This window comes from Panthera leo, chromosome C1 (assembly GCF_018350215.1).
Source record: "Panthera leo isolate Ple1 chromosome C1, P.leo_Ple1_pat1.1, whole genome shotgun sequence".
In the NCBI taxonomy this organism is placed as follows: Eukaryota; Metazoa; Chordata; class Mammalia; order Carnivora; family Felidae; genus Panthera; species Panthera leo.
In genome coordinates this window covers 122,982,107-122,999,058 of record NC_056686.1, presented here as the reverse complement: position 1 = coordinate 122,999,058, position 16,952 = coordinate 122,982,107, and the positions used below count along the sequence as shown (strand labels likewise).

Genomic DNA, 16,952 nt, shown 5'->3' with positions numbered 1-16,952 from the left:
ATAATCATCAAGACAGCATGGTAGTGGCACAAAAACACACACAGATCAATGGAACAGAATGGAGAATTCAGAAATGGACCCACCAATGTATGGCCAACTAATCTTTGACGAAGCAGGAAAGAATATCCAATGGAAAAAAGACAGTCTCTTCAGCAAATGGTGTTGGGAAAACTGGACAGCAACATGCAGAAGAATGAACCTGGACCATTTTCTTATACTACACACAAAAATAAACTCAAAATGGATGAAAGATCTAAATGTAAGAAAGGAAGCCAGCAAAATCCTAGAGGAGAAAACAGGCAACAACCTCTTTGACTTCAGCCACAGCAACTTCTTACTTGACATGTCTCTAGAGGCAAAGGAAACAAAAACAAAAATGAACTATTGGGGCCTCATCAAGATAAAAAGCTTTGCACAGGGAAGGAAATAATCAGGAAAATTAAAAGGCAGTCAATGGAAAAGGAGAAGATATTTGCAAAAGACATATCAGATAAAAGGATACTATCCAAACTCTATAAAGAATGTATCAATTCAACACCTGAAAAACAAGTAATCCAGTGAAGAAATGGGCAGAAGACATGAATAGACATTTTTCCAAAGACATCCAGATGGCCAACAGACACATGGAAAAAGGCTCTATATCACTCATCATCAGGGAAATACAAATCAAAACCACCTCACACTTGTCAGAATGGCTAAAATTAACAACTGAGGCAACAACAGATGTTGGCAAGGATGCAGACCTTTTGTGCTGCTGGTGGTAATTCAAACTGGTCCAGCCACTCTGGAAAACAGTATGGAGGTTCCTCAAAAGTTAAAAATACAACTACCCTATGACCCAGCAATTTCACTACTGGGTATTTATCCAAAGGATACAAAACTGCTGATTCAAAGGGACACATGCACCCCAGTGTTTATAGTGGCACTATCAACAATAATCAAATTATGCAAAGAGCCCAAATGTCCAATGACTGATGAATGAATGGATAAAGAACATGTGGTGTGTGTGTACACACACACACACACACACACACACACACACACACACACAATGGAATACTACTAGGTGATGAAAAAGAATGAAATCTTGCCATTTGCAACAACGTGGATGGAACTAGAATGTATTATGCTAAGTGAAATAACTTAGTCAAAGAAAGACAAATATCATATGATTTCACTCATATGTGAAATTTAAGATACAAAACAGATGAACATAAGGGAAGGGAAGCAAAATAACATAAAAACGGAGAGGGAGACAAACCATAAGAGACTCTTAAATACAGAGAACAAACTGAAGGTTGCTGGCAGGGTGTTGGGGGGATGGGCTGGATGGGCTGGATGGGCAAGGGGCATTAAGGAGGACACTTGTTGGAATGAGCACTGGGTGTTATATGTAAGTGATGAATCACTAAATTCTACTCCTGAAACCATTATTACACTATATGTTAACTAACTAGGACTTATTTAAAAAAAAAAAAAAAAAAAAAAAAAAAAAACCTAAACAGAGTGGTCTGGGACACCAATCTGGGGAGGAGAGACTGGGGTGTTGCCATTTTTCTCCCCATCACCAACAAGGTGGGGCTTCAGGGAATGAACAGTGGGCCCACAGTGGAGGTGGGACCCACTTTCACCAAATCATACCCCTCCATGCCTGGTAACTGCATATCTACCAGAGCAAGAGTGGCACTGACCAAACCAGACAGCCCCTCCTCCAGACCAATGCAGCCACCAGTTCCAAGGCACCATCAGATATTGGTCCAGCAGTTTTGATTTGATTTTTCTTATTTGACTCTTGAAAAATTCTTACCCTGTGTGTGTGTGTGTATGTGTGTGTGTGTGTGTGTGTGTGTGTGTATAATTTTTTCCATTCTTTTCTTCCTCTTGTTTCTTCCCTTCTCTATTCTGGTTGTTGGCTTGTTTAAGCAAATATTTTTAATCTATTCTTTTTAAACCTCTGCTGTATCTCCTTCTTCTTTATTTTCCTCTCTCTCTCTCTCTCTCTCTCTCTCTCTCTCTCTCTGGATTTATAATTTCTTTGATTCCCTGCCTTGTCAATATTGTTTTCTTCTTTTTTTTTTCCCTGCCCCTGTCATTTCTCTCTTTGTATGGGATACGGCTTCTTCTACCACACGCCCTATTTAAAAATTTTTCCAACGTTACTTCAATGAACAAATCAAAGCACACCTGGTGGAAGGTTCAAACTACCACTACAAGTGGGGAGATAAAGCAACAAGAGACAAAACAACAGAGAGCATGCAACACACTCCAAAAATACCTCCTGAATGGCCAGGCCCTGGACAGCATATGACCCCTTTTTAATATAGTAGTACTCGCAGGTGCAGGACACATAACAAGATATTAAAACATACAAAGGACAGAAAACTAACCAAAATAACAAAACAGAAGAATTCTTCTCAAAAAAATTCTAGGAAGAATTTACAGCTAGAGAATTGCTCAAAACAGATATAAACAATATATCTAATCAAGAGTTTAGAGTAATAGTCATAAGATTAATAGCTGGGCTTGAAAAAAGCATAGAAGACAGCAGAGAATCTATTGCTGCAGAGATAAAGGAACTAAGAAATAGTCACAATGAATTAAGAAATGTTGTAAATAAGGTGCAAAATAAACTACATGCAGTGGCAGCAAGAATGAAGGAAGCAGAGGGGAGAATAAGTGAAATAGAAGATAAAATTATGGAAAATGATGAAGGTGAGAAAGAGAGAGATAAAAAATAGTAGACCACGAGGGGAGAATTAGAGAACTAAGTGATTCAATGAAACAGAATAATATCCATACTCAAAATTGCACTGGCATTCTTCTCAGAGCTCAAACAATCCTAAAATTTGTATGGAACCACAAAAGACCCCAAATAGCCAAAGTAATGTTGGAAAAGAAAACCAAAGTGGGAGGCATCACAATCCCAGCATTTAGCCTCTACTATAAAGCTGTAATCATCAAGACAGTATGATACTGGCACAAAAACAGACACATAGACCAATGGAATAGAATGGAGAATACAGAATTGGACCCACAAATATATGGCCAACTAATTTTTGACAAAGCAGGAAAGAGTATCCAATGGAAAAAGACAGTCTCTTTAGTATGTGGTGCTGGAAGCGGTAGACAGCAGCAAGCAGAGGAATGAAATTGGACTAATTTCTTATACCACACAAAAATACACTCAAAATGAATGAAAGACCTAAATGTGAGACAGGAAACCATCAAAATACTAGAGGAGAAAACAGGCAACAACCTCTTTGACCTAGCCATAGCAACTTCTTACTCGACACCTCTGAAGGCAAGGGAAATAAAAGTAAAAATGAACTATTGGGACCTCATCAAGATAAAAAGTTTATGTACTGCAAAGGAAACAATCAACAAAACTAAAAGGCAACCAATAGAATGGGAGAAGATATTTGCAAATGACCTATTGGATAAAGGGTTCATATTCAAAGTCTATAAAGAACTGAACAAAACTCAACACCTGAAAAATAAATAATCCAGTGAAGAAATGGGCAGAAGACACTTTTCCAAAGAAAACATCCAGATGAGCAATAGACACATGAAAAGATGCTCAACATCACTCATCATCAAGGAAATACAAATCAAAACCACATTGAGATACCACCTCACACCAGAGTGGCTAGAATTAACAACTCAAGAAACAACAGCTGCTGGTAAGGATGTGGAGAAATGGAAACTCTCTTACACTAGCGGTGGGAATGCAAACTGGTGCAGCCTCTCTGGAAAATAATATAGAGGTTCCTCAAAAAATTAAAAAGTAGAATTATCCTACAACCCAGCAATAGCACTACTAGGAACTTATCCAAAGGATACAGGAGTGCTGATTCATAGGGGTACATGTACCCCAATGTTTATAGCAGCACTTTAAACAATGGCCAAATTATGGGAAGAGCCCAAATGTCCATCAACTGATGAATGGATAAAGAAGATGTGGTTTATATATACAATGGAATACTACATGGCAATGAGAAAAAATGAAATTTTGCCATTTGCAACAATGTGGATGGAACTGGAGGGTATTATGCTGAGTGAAATAAGTCAGACAGAGAAAGACAGATATCATATATTTTCACTCATATGTGAAATTTGAGAAACTTAACAGAAGACCATGGGGGAAGGGAAGGAGTAAAAATAGTTTCAAACAGAGAGGGAGGCAAACGATAAAAGACTCATAAATACAGAGAACAAACTAGGGGTTGATGGGGGAACAGGGCAGAGGGGAAAATGGGTGATGGGCATTGAGGAGGGCACTTGTTGGGATGAGCACTAGGTGCTGTATGTAAGCAAAGAATCATGGGAATCTACCCCAAAAACCAAGAACTCACTGTATACACTGTATGTTAGCTAACTTGAAAATAATTATATTAAAAAAAAGAAAAGAATAGTGATTGACCATACAGGATCTTTTAAAATCTACTTTGCTGCAACTTTTATAAGAAATCATAGATTTATCTTTTAAGAAACTTTGAGGCTAAGAATTAATGCCAAGAACTCACCATCAGACTTTACTTGGAATACCTATAGATTTCAGTGAATTTCTATTTTCCTGAGGTCCCGAAGATATCCTGAGGTTCCTCAGCCTTTCAGGAAGTGATCTTTCTTACTCATCTGGCAAGGCTACTGGGAACCCTGTATGCAAGGTAGTAGGCCAGGTTTTCCAGGGTTCTTTTAAAGCCAATCTTAGTTCCTAAAAATTATCTGGCCATATTAAATTGTATGCATATTTTCAAACATGAAATTCAAATCAAAGCCTTGGCAATATAACCAATGTTTCCAATTATGTCTTGTTATAAAGAGAATAGATTCTTTATGAAAGTATAGTTAACATACAATATATTAGTTTCAAGTGTACAACATAGTGATTTATTAATTATATACATTATAAAATGCTCATTACTGTATGTGTAGTTATTGTGTGTCAACATATAAAATTATTACAATATTATTGAATTCCATTCCCTATGCTGTACTTTTTATCCCTGTGACTTTTTTTGTTTTATAGCTGGAAGTTTGTACCTCTTAATCCCCTTCACTTATTTTACCTATTCCCTCACTTCCTTTCCCACTGGCAACCACCAGTTTGTTCTCTGTATTTATGAGTGTATTTCTGTTTTATTGTTTTCTTGTTCATTTGTTTTGTTTTTTTAGATTCCACATATAAGTGAAATCATTAAAAAAAGTTTTTTAATTAAAAAAAAAAGATCACCTGGTCCAATCTCCTGACCTTACCTTACAGATATTGGCACACAGACCCAAAAAGGTTAAACAGTTTGCCCAAAGCCACATAGCTTACCAGTTAAACCATGACTTCTAGTCTAATACTCTTCTTTCTACTTCATACCACCCAGACATTGTCTGGTTCTCCGATGCTACCATGAGCAATACACACTGCTAGGGATCAAGTGAAGCTCTTGGTCCTCTGTAAGGGAAAGGGACATCCTCAGTATGGAAAGCCACCAGCACAGAGAGAAGGGCCAAGTCCCGAATGAGGTGAAGGCTCAACTTCTCCTTCTTCCCACTAGCTTAGTTGGGCTCAGCCATTCCTTCCCAGCTCCCACAATACATGCATGCTTAACACAAAACCATTGATGGGGAAGGCCACCAGGCCTTCTTTGGGTTGGAGACTGAATGTGAAATCCCGCAGCAACAGGTTGTTAAACCTGTTCTCCACACTATTGTATCTCATCCTCCATCTGAAGGAAGACTGCCAAACCAGTCTCTCTCCTTCCCTAACTATTCCCAAATCCAATTTCCAAAAGCCCAGGTGCCCTTCTCAGTTAATTTCTATTAAAAATAGAATCTATCATTACCACATTCAAGATAGTTTATGCTATTCTCTTTGGAGAACATGAAAAGATATTTCTTTCATTCCTTCATTTGTTCAACAAACAGTGACTACTATGTTCCTGGCACTGAGCATACCAAAACAAATAAATGAAGAATGAAGAATGTGTCTGCTGGCTAAGGCATCTGAGTAACCCAGTAATAACATCTGTTTCAAGAATCCCTAAAGCAGAGAATCTTCCTCATTCACTGCCACCCTGCCCCCCATGGCATTTCATTCAAAGAAATGCTTTGAAGAGCATGTCTTTAATAGATTTCTAATTAAGAGGAAAGGTTCTTTCAGGGTAAACTTGATCTCAGACTGTCAAAAGATGTTTTTCTTTTTTTTTTTTTTAATTTTTTTTAACGTTTATTTATTTTTGAGACAGAGAGAGACAGAGCATGAATGGGGGAGGGTCAGAGAGAGGGAGACTCAGAATCCAAAACAGGCTACAGGCTCTGAGCTGTCAGCACAGAGCCCGACGTGGGGCTCGAACCCACGGACAGCGAGATCATGACCTGAGCCGAACTCGGCCGCCCAACAGACTGAGCCACCCAGGCGCCCCAAAAGATGTTTTTCTTAAAAATAAAAAAATGAAAATAGCAGGTGGGTTCAGACTAGTATTGCTAATAGCTAATATTGCTAGAAAGAAGGTTGAGGTGATATGTTCACTGCTTCCTTAACAAGAGGAGAAAAGCCTGCTTCTAAATTTGAAGTATGCTCACTGTTTTGATGTAAGAAAACATGTAAGACTCCATCAAACATCTCTTTTGAAGGAGCTCAGAAGCACCCAGTGCAATTTTCTCTAGGACTCAGGTGCACAGCAAATATATCTCAATGAATGAACTTGGCTGTGGATAAACCATTTGCTTCCACTTTCATTTGCAATGAATTCATTCATTTTGCAAAGTTAATGACCCTAACTTGTTAGTGTTAGTTGAGCTTCTGGAATGCTCCCCAGTATCTTAATGCTCCTTCCTTACAAGGCATAAGAAAGTATCCTTTTTAGTATAAAAAGGGACATTTTGGTTCCTTATTTATCTAAATATCTAACTTTTGAGTGAGGAAACTGAGGCCCAGAGTGTTTTGCTCAAGAACACACAGTGTGTTAGCACTAGAGCCAAGACTAAAATAAGCCTCTTAACTCCAAATTGAGAGTTATACTTAAAGGAGCCCATTAAATAACTGTACTCTTTGAAATTTACATAAGAGTTTACTGATTGTTAAGGATCTATTATGTATCATGTACTTTACACACATATTTCTTCTTTTAATCTGTACATAAAACCTCCAAGATAAGGGTCATTAAAAGATGCTGCTAAAGCATTTAAGTATCATCACGTGTAGCACTTAGGGTGTACTGAGTACTTCCTATATATTATCTCCAATTTTCACAAAAATCCTGCAAGGTATGATTATTCCTGTTTCACAAATAATAGACTTGGTTTTCTGAGAGATGAAGCAATTTGCCAAATTCACGCAGCTAGGAAATGATGGGGCTGGATCCAAATCTCAAAGCCTGTGCACTTCCCCTATAATGCTGTCCACGGAGGCAGCCAGAGATATTCTCCCAACCTAAATAAATGGTATCAGAGACAATCCTCCTCAGCAGGCCTATTGTTTCCCACATAACACCACACCCACAGCATTGCATAGCTGCCTCCACTGACAGTACAACCAGTAAAAGTCAGCAGAGGCTTCCAGGTGGGGCTGAGTGAGCTCTAGTACAGTGGTGCCACATGAAGTGATCCTGCTTTAGGCTCTCGGGGTCTTCTGGGCCTTAGCTTGTCAGAGGAAAACTTGCCCCTATCGTGTCTTTTAGGGGTAGCTTGTATCCTTGAAAATAAGTTCATATTAGCCATATCACAAGATAATAAGAATTATGATAATGATATTGATAAATATCACTTATTGAGTATATGTTATACGTGGTGTGCTTTGCATTCATTGTCTCTAATGGTTATGAAGCTAGACATACCTGCCTAAGAGGCAAAGCCTATTTTCCATTCAGGACACATTCCTCATGTTGAATTATGGTGCTGAAGAGTACCCTAAAGAAAGTGAACAAAGAATTGTTATGGAGAAGGTGGGGGTCTTACCTCATTCTACAGTGATTTACTGAATATTCCCTAGTAAAGGATCATTGCCAAAAGTTTATTTTTCTTGTATAAGTTGTGTTTGATAGCTTACTCTAAAATCAGAACTGTTGATAACATGATCAGTACTCAAGTCTAGAATAAGTCTATTGCTGTTTGCTTTTGGGGTTTTTTTTGGTGTTCCTTAATAGTTATGTCAAACACTTATGCTATGATGTCGCAGGCAACAATCTGGTAAGATTTTGAGAAATCTTGTCTGTGTCATCATATAATAACACATTTACACATTGGATCATAATATGTGTCACTCCTGGGAAGACTTAGGAAGTTAGGTGGCCTCTTCTATTGCACCTCGATTTTAGTAATTTTTTCGTACTGGTATTTTGGGAACAAAACAGTGTGTTAGGCCAAGGGAGCCATCTCACATCTTACTATGTAGTGGTAGCAACATCTTGTTTGTATCCATATCAGCATCCAAAACCAAACTCATTCTAAAAAGTGGAGACAGGGACTTATTTTCAAAGTGTCTCAAGAGCCTCCTACTCTTTTGCAGCTTTTGGCCCCTTTTGGATGGCTTTGTAAAGCAAGATCAAGACAATAGGAATGAACTGGAGCACTTCAAGTAGAAGCCATTGGTTCTAAAACATGGCAAAATAAGGAAGAGTGAAAGTTCCAGTGTGAGTCCATCCTCCTATGCCCTGTAGAGAAAAAATATGTCCGAGTACTGGCTCTGAGCCCGTGGAAACACTTGATATATTCATGGAGACATTTAACATTCTGACCAAAGAAGAGAGAAGGCCCAATGCAATCTGAGCATTGAAGACTAGGTTCTATTTCATTCCTCCTGCTGGAGCAAATAACCATAGCTCAATTAGCTGAGAAAGAGGTGTTGAATTCATAAGAAAGGCCTTGCATTGTTGTCTAAAATACACCAAAATGGCAAAAAAGCTAAAACCAAAATGCTGGGCTGAGGTTAGATACAGGAAAAGATGTAGACAGGGCATAAAAGCCAAGTATGAAGAGTCATAATGAGCCAAATTCAGACATGACACAGCTCCAAATACAGTCTAAACATTAGTGATTTCTGGGAAGTTTTCTGCAGATTAGTTTCATCTGTCACATGCAGATTCTTATACCCTATCTTGACATATTGCAGTGATTCAGTTTATTTTGACCACCTACATGTCATTTCCTTTCACAGCTACACAACATACATACACACATAAGCAACATTAGTCTCACTTAAAAATTATATACAAACCAACTGAGACTGGGTATTTGTTCAATCAGCCAAATGTTTGGAAAATTTTCCATTCATCTGGGGAAAAAATAAGTTATATCCTTTATCTCAAACTATAAATAAAATTAAAATTCTAGGAGGACTACAGATTTAAACATAAAAAAAGATCATAAATATAAATTAGAGATAATACCTCTAGCTATGGTGGCCTGAAAGGTTGGAAGATCCTCTCTTCAAAAGACAAATAACTGAAAAATTTTTGTTTGTGAAAGCCTATTCAATTTTTTTTTGTTGTTGCTTATTTAGAGACAGAAGGAGAGAGAGCATGAATGGGGGAGGGACAGAGAGACAGGAGAGTGAGAATTTAAAGCAGGCTCCACGCTCCATGTAAAGCCTGATGTGTGGCTCAAACTTATAAACTGTGAGATCATGACCTGAGCCGAAATCAAGATCCAGATGCTTCACTAACTGAGCCACCCAGGCGCCCCTCGTATTTTCTATAAGGAGAGCAGGAATCTGAAGCTTCTTGCCTGGGGGGCTCTGATCCTCCACCCCAGTTCATTTGTCAATATTAGTTAATTTTTACTACTAGGGCATGTCTAAAAACATCAGCAGCTTCACTGCTAGGGGCAGATTTAATTTAGGGCAGAGAGTAAAACTCTCACTGGTAGTGTTGCTAATTAAAATAACCAAGCTGGTAAAAAAAAAAAAAAAAAAAAAAAAAAAAAAAAAAGAATGGAGAAAACCTGTAGCTCTGCTAGGCTGAGGTTGCAGTCCCATCTGGGGCAAGGGGCAGCCCAGTCAGGAATTTATGGGGAGAAATAATAAATAATATAATAACTTATTTCTTAGAAATTAGAAAGCTATCGAAGGGCTAGATAAACTCTCCACACATCCCTGGATGATTGGGAAACTACACACATGTGCAAGGGAGACTTGAGAGGACGTGATATAAAAGGAAAGCCAAAACATTCATGAGAACTGGCTGAATTTTGAATGTATTCCCCAACCCAGAAACAGATTCATTGGCAGAGAGTGGAACTTTTACAAATTCAAGATAGTTGAGCACTAGTGATCCTGCCTAAATCACTAGTTGATCACTAAGCTATGGAGACATACAGATGACCCACAGGAAGTTAGGCTAAAAAAAATTTTTTAAAGCATGAAAAAACTAAGCAAATTTATCAGTGGCCACTCACAACAAAGGAAATAGATTCTACAGTTTAAGTACAGGAAAGTTACAAAAATAAAGAAAAGAGAATCTCAGAGTGGAAAATTAGAACCTAGAGTTTCAACAAGATATTATCAATATACTATCCAAAATATCAGTGTTAAACAAAAATTATGATATACACAAAGTAATAGAAAAGTGTGACTATATTCAAGAATAAAAGCAGTCAATAGACATGAATTCTGACTGTGCCCAGATGTTGGAAGTAGCAGACAAAGGCATAAAAGCAGCTATTATAAGTATGCATAAGTATTAAAGGAACCTATGTTAAAAGAATTAAAGGAAAATACTATAACAACAATTGAAAATAGAGGATCTTAATATAAAAATATAAACTATAAAAAGAACCAAAGAAAAAGTAGAGTTGAAAAATATAACCAACAAAATGAAAAATGGGTTTGAGAATAGATGTGAGATGACAGAAGAAAAAAAGTCCATATGGATTATAGATACTATACTCTCTGAGGAACACAGAGAAAAATTATTGAAGGAAAATAAACAGACCCACAGAGACCTTCCCGACAATATGAAGAATACCAGCATACATGTAACGGGAGTCCCAAAAGAGGAGAGTGAAAGGGACAGAAAAAAAAAAAAAAAAAAACTGAAGTAGTAATTCCTGAAAACTTCCCAAATGTGCTGAAAAACATCCATAGGCAGGTTCAAGAAACCCAACAAACCTAAGTAGGATAAATACAAGAGATTCATACATCATAGTCAAATTGTTGAAAGCCAAAGACAATGAGAAAACCTTGAATGCAGTAAGAGAAAAATGACTGTCATGTACAGGAGAACAACAAATATATCAGCTGACTTTCTAGCAGGAAAAATGGAGGCTAGAAGGCAGTAGAATGACATGCTCAAAGAGCTGAAAGAAAAAGAGTGTTAGCCAATATATCTAACATAACTATCTTTCAAAAGTGAGGGCAAAATAAAGTCACTCAAAGATAAACAAGAACTGAGAAAATGTATAGCAATCAGAACTGTCCCTTGAGAAATACTAAGGGATGACTTTCAGGCTGAAAAAAACAAAAAAAAAGATGCCAGTTAGTAACTTGAATTCACACACACACACACACACACACACACACACACACACACAAAACAATACTTGAAATAATAATTATGTGGATACTTGAATAAATATGTATTATTCTCTCATTTTTCCCTGAATTTCTTTTCTAAAGTGATTGCCTATCAATAACTATAATGATGTACTGTTGAATTTGAGACATATACAGATACAATACATATGGCAATAATAGCACAGATGAAGGAGGAAGAAATAGAGCTATTCTGGAACAAAGATGCTATATTTTACCAGAACTGCCATTATTAAACTGAAGCAGGTTGCAATAAGTTTAGATACACACTGTAACCTAGACCACTACTTTGAAAATTAATTTTTAAATAGTTAATAAAACAACATAGAAATTGAAATGGCGTACTAAAAATACTTGTTTAACACAAAAGAAGGCAGCAAAAGAGGAAAAAGCAACAAAACAGACATGAGACATACAGAAAACAAACAGCAAAATGGCAAATGTATAGCCAACCATAACAACTAAATTAAATGTGAATGGCAATCATCTTAAACTTCAGTCAAAAGGCAATTATCATCAACCTGGTAAAAAAGCAAGTTCCAAGTATATACTGTCTTCAAGTATGCTTTAGATTTAAGGACAAAAATAGATTGAAAGTACTTTTACTTTATATATACATATATCATGCACAGTTATCATAAATAGCTAGAGTACCTATGTTAGTATCAGCAAAAATATAATTTATGACAAAAATATTGCTAGAGATTAAAGAAGAACACTGTGTAATAATAAAAGGATTACAACATTGGGAACCTATAAAATCTGTAAATATATAGGCACCTAATAGCAGAGTGACAAATAAATGAAGCAAACATTGACAGAATTGAAATAGACAATTTAATAGCTATAGTTGGAGATTGCAAGTCCCTTTTCTCAGTAATTAAACTAGAAATAAAAAAGGACATTGAAGACTTGAACAACTGTAAACTAACATACCTAATACATATAGAACACTCCCTCCAACAACAGCAGATTACATAATGGTTTCAAACCCACATGGAACATTTTCTAGGACACGTTAAATCATAAAACAAATCCCAATAAACTTAAAAGGACTAAACTCATGAAATATATTTTGCAACCATGGTAGATCCAAACTGAAAATCAACCACAGAAAGAAATTTGGGAAACCCTCAAAATTTTTGAAAAATATACTTCTAAATAACCCATGAGTCAAAGAAGAAATCACAATGCTAATTAGGTAATATGTCAAACTGAGTGAAAACAAAACCAAACATACCAAAGTGTATGAGTGCAGTTAATGCAATATTCAAAAGAAAACTCATAGCATTAAATGCTTAAATTAGAAGGAAGATCTGTAATCAATAATCTAAGTTTTACCTCAAGAAGGTAGAAACAGAAGAGCAAATCAAACCCAAAGTAAGTACATTGAAAGAAACAATACAGATCAGAGTAGAAATTAATAAAATAAAAACAATAAAGAAAAAAACCAACAAAAATGAAAAGTTGATTCTTTAAAAAGATGAATTGATAAAACTTCTACTAGACTGACAAAAAAGAGATAAAGTATAAATAACCAAAATCAGGAAATAAAAGGGGATATAACCAGCAATCCTACAGAAACTGGAAGGGTTATAAGGGAATATTATGAACAACTTAATGACAGCAAATTATACAAATTAGATGAGATGGATAGATTTCTAGAAAGACAAAAATTACCAAAACTGACTCAATAAGAAATTAAAAATCTAAAAAGACCAATAACAAACGAGAAATTGAATTAGTAATTAAAAATCTTCCCACAAAGCATAGCCTCAGATGACTTTACCAGTGAGTTTTATCAAATATTTAAGGAAAGAATGTAACCAATCCTATATAAACCCTTTCCAAAAATACGTTTATTAGTTTGCCATAAAGAAACACCCCAAACTGAAAGGCCTAAACAACAGAAACGTACTGCCTTATAGTTCTGGAGGCTGGAAGTCTGAGATCATCATGTTGGCAGGGTTGCTACCTTCTGAGGGTAGGAGGGAAGTGTCTGTTCCAGGACTTTCTCCTTGGCTTGTGGATGGCCATTTTCTCCCTCTGTCTTCACATAGTCTTCCCTCTGTGTCAGTGTCCACATTTCCCCTTATAAGTACACCAATCAGATTAAATTAGGACCTACACTAATGATCTCATTTTAAGTTGATTACCCATGTAAAGACCCCATCTCCAAATAAGGTTACATTCTGAGATACCAGTGGTCAGCACTTCAACATATGAATTCAGTGTAGGGGCACAATGCAATCTATGACAATAGGTGAGGGGCAAACATTTGCCAGCTAATCCTATGGGGCCCATATTATCACCGAGATACCAAAGCAGGACAAAGACATCACAAGTAGAGAAAACTATAGACCAATATCCCTCATGAACATTGATATAAAAAAATCTTTAAAAAATTATATTAGCAAACTGAATACATAAATATGTATATATCTTTAATTGCACACCATGATCAAATGGGCATTGCCTCAGGAAAGGAAGGTTGGTTTAATCTCTGAAAATAAATTAATGTTATATATCATATTAATAGAATAAAGGACAAAAATCACATGATCATCTAAAAAGGTATAGGAAAAAGCATTTGACAAAATCCAATACCCATTCATGAAAAACAAAACAAAAGAACTTTCTATAAAGTAGGCAAAATGCAAATTTCCTCAACCTGATAAAAAACTCTAAAAAACCTATAGTTTAGTGTTATACTTAATGGTGAAAGACTGAAAGTTTTCCCCTGAAATCAGGAACAAGACATTCCATTCTTACCACTTCTATTTAAAGTGTGACTGAATCTTTTACCTAAGAATATGCTAGAACAACAAGTAAAAGGCATCCAGACTGGCAAGGAAGAAGTAAAACTGTCCTTATTTACAGATGATGTGTGTAGAAAATCTGATGGGATCTACAAAAAATTTACTAGAAGTAATGAGTAAGTTTAACAAGTTTGCAGGATACAAAACCAATTACAAAAATCAACCCTATTTCTGTATCTTGGCAACAAACAATCTAAAAATGAAATTAAGAAAATAGTGATAAAAAGAATTTAGAAAAATGTTATCAAAATAAGTGTAAGACTGAGAACTTCAAAACAACGTTTTTAAAAGATCTAAATAAATGGAGAAGCATACCATATTCATAGGTTGGAAAACGCAAATTGTTAATATGGCGATTCTACCTAAATTGATCTGCTGATTCAGATGCAATCCCTATCAAACTCCCAACAAAATTGTTTTTGTAGAAATTAGCAAGTTGACCTTAAAATGTATTTGAAAATGCCAAAGTCCTAGACTAGCCAATACAAGTTTGAAAAAGAAAGAGAAATTGAAAAATTCACATTACTTCATTTTAAAATGTACTGTAAAACACAGTAATCGAGAAAGTGTTTTATAAGGATAGATGCATTGATCAATGGAATAGAATAAAGAATATAGAAATATGCCCCTACATTAATGGACAATTTATTTTCAACAAGAGGCCAAGACAATCCACTGTAGAAAAGACAGGTTTTTTTTTTTTTTTCCAGCAAATAGTGCAAACACAATGGGATATGTATATGCAAATAAATGAATTTAGACCTTTACCTCACACCATACGCAAAAGTTTAGTTAAAATGGACCATAAGCTTCAATATGGAGCTAAAGCTATAGAACTTATAAAAGAAAAAAGGAGGGAATCTCTGTGGCCTTGGATTAGACAAAATATTCTTAGATTTGACATCACAAGCATGATCCATAAGAGAAAGAATTGATAAATTGCACTTCAACAAAATTTAACTTTTGCTCTTCAAAAGATACCATGAAGATAAAAAGACAAATCCCGCACTTGGAGAAAATATTTGAAAATCATGTATTTGAAAAAGGACATACATCTACATCAGGCAAAGAATTCTTATAGCTCAATAATGAGAAAGCAATTTAAAATATGCAAAAGAGAGGTACCTGGGTGGCTCAGTCGATTAAGCATCAGATTCTTGATTTTGGCTCAGGTCATGATGTCACAGTTGTGAGAAGCCCTGCATTGAGCTCTGTGCTAGGTATGGAGGCTGCTTAAGATTCTGTCTCTCCCTCTCCCTATGCCCTTCTCCCACATGCATGCGTGCACACATGCATGCACACGCTCTCTCTCTCTCTCTCAAAATAAATAAACATTTTTAAAAAATGATGTAGCAATTCTACTCCTAAGAATCTACTGAAAATAAATGTAGAAGGCATACATCTACACGAAGATTTACATGTGAACCTTTTAAGTAATATCATTTATTTAATGTGAAACTGGATATAATTCAAATGTCCATCCACTGGTGAATAGATAAACTAAGTGTGGTGTATCTGTATGTCTGCATATATACACAAGGAAATGCTATTTAGCACTAAAAAGAAACAATCTAATGATATACCATGAATATACCTCATAATCATTATTCTAAATGAAAGAAGACAGGTACAAAAGATGAAATATTGCCTGGTTCCATTTATATGAAAATGCAAATCTATAAAAATAAAAAGCAGATCAGTGGTTGCCTAAGTCTAAGGGTGAGGGTGAAAAATAACTACGAATAGATATGAGGGAATTTTTGAGGGAAATGTCTTAAAACTGGATAGTTGCACAACTCTGCACATTTGCAAAAATAAAACAGTACATTTATCTTGGGTAAATTTTTTGCTTGTAAATTATATCTCAATAAAACCTTTAATTAAAAAGGAAAAAAGCACTAGAAGAGAAATAGAATAAATAATATATGTTTATTAAGTATTGTAGAAGCAAGTGATGTGGGAATGAAAAAAATATTTTAAAGGAATAATTGACAATTTGCTAAAGAAAGGGGAGTGTGAAGGAGAGGAAGGCATTAAAAGTACCAGTTTTCACATCAAAGTTGGTCATCTAAGCTGCTCTATGGTGTAAAATATTACTATTCAGTTCAGTTGAGTTTGATAGGCAATTGAAAATGCAACCCTGGAGCTCAAAGAGATGTCAGTTTGAAGGATGCAGATTTGGAAATCTTCCATGGAGTTGAAATCATGAGAGTGGATGAGATCATGAGGAAGAATATTGAGAGCAAGGAGGACAGGACAGGACCTTGCAGAATACCCTCACCTGAGGAGCCTGAAGAGGAAGTTAGAATAGAGATAGCTACGGAATTTTAAAGGGCAAAAAAAAAAACCCAAAAAACAAAAACCTGTACCTTTATGAGAGTCACCCTGAAGAACAGACATGGTGATGGGAGACTCACACAGAGACACAGACCAGTGTCAGGCAACGCACACACCGAAGGGTGCGGTATTTTCTAGATAATAAAGATTGAAAATGTGACAGCTTTTGTTTTTTTGCCTAACTTCATCAATTTATTTAGAAGAAACATTTTGGGAGTGCCTGGGTGTCTCTGTTGGTTAAGCATCTGACTCTTGGTTTCAGCTCAGGTCATGAT

At 36.0% G+C, this 16,952-nt stretch overlaps 1 protein-coding gene across 1 annotated transcript in view; it reads right to left on the bottom strand.

Moving 5' to 3' along the window:
* Positions 1-16,952, bottom strand: part of SLC35F5 (solute carrier family 35 member F5) — an 84,530-nt gene that overhangs the window by 6,025 nt on the left and 61,553 nt on the right. The window contains exon 19 of the transcript XR_006205403.1: positions 7,830-7,902. The gene's annotated coding sequence lies outside the window, so the exon portion shown is untranslated. The remainder of the gene's footprint in view (positions 1-7,829; positions 7,903-16,952) is intronic.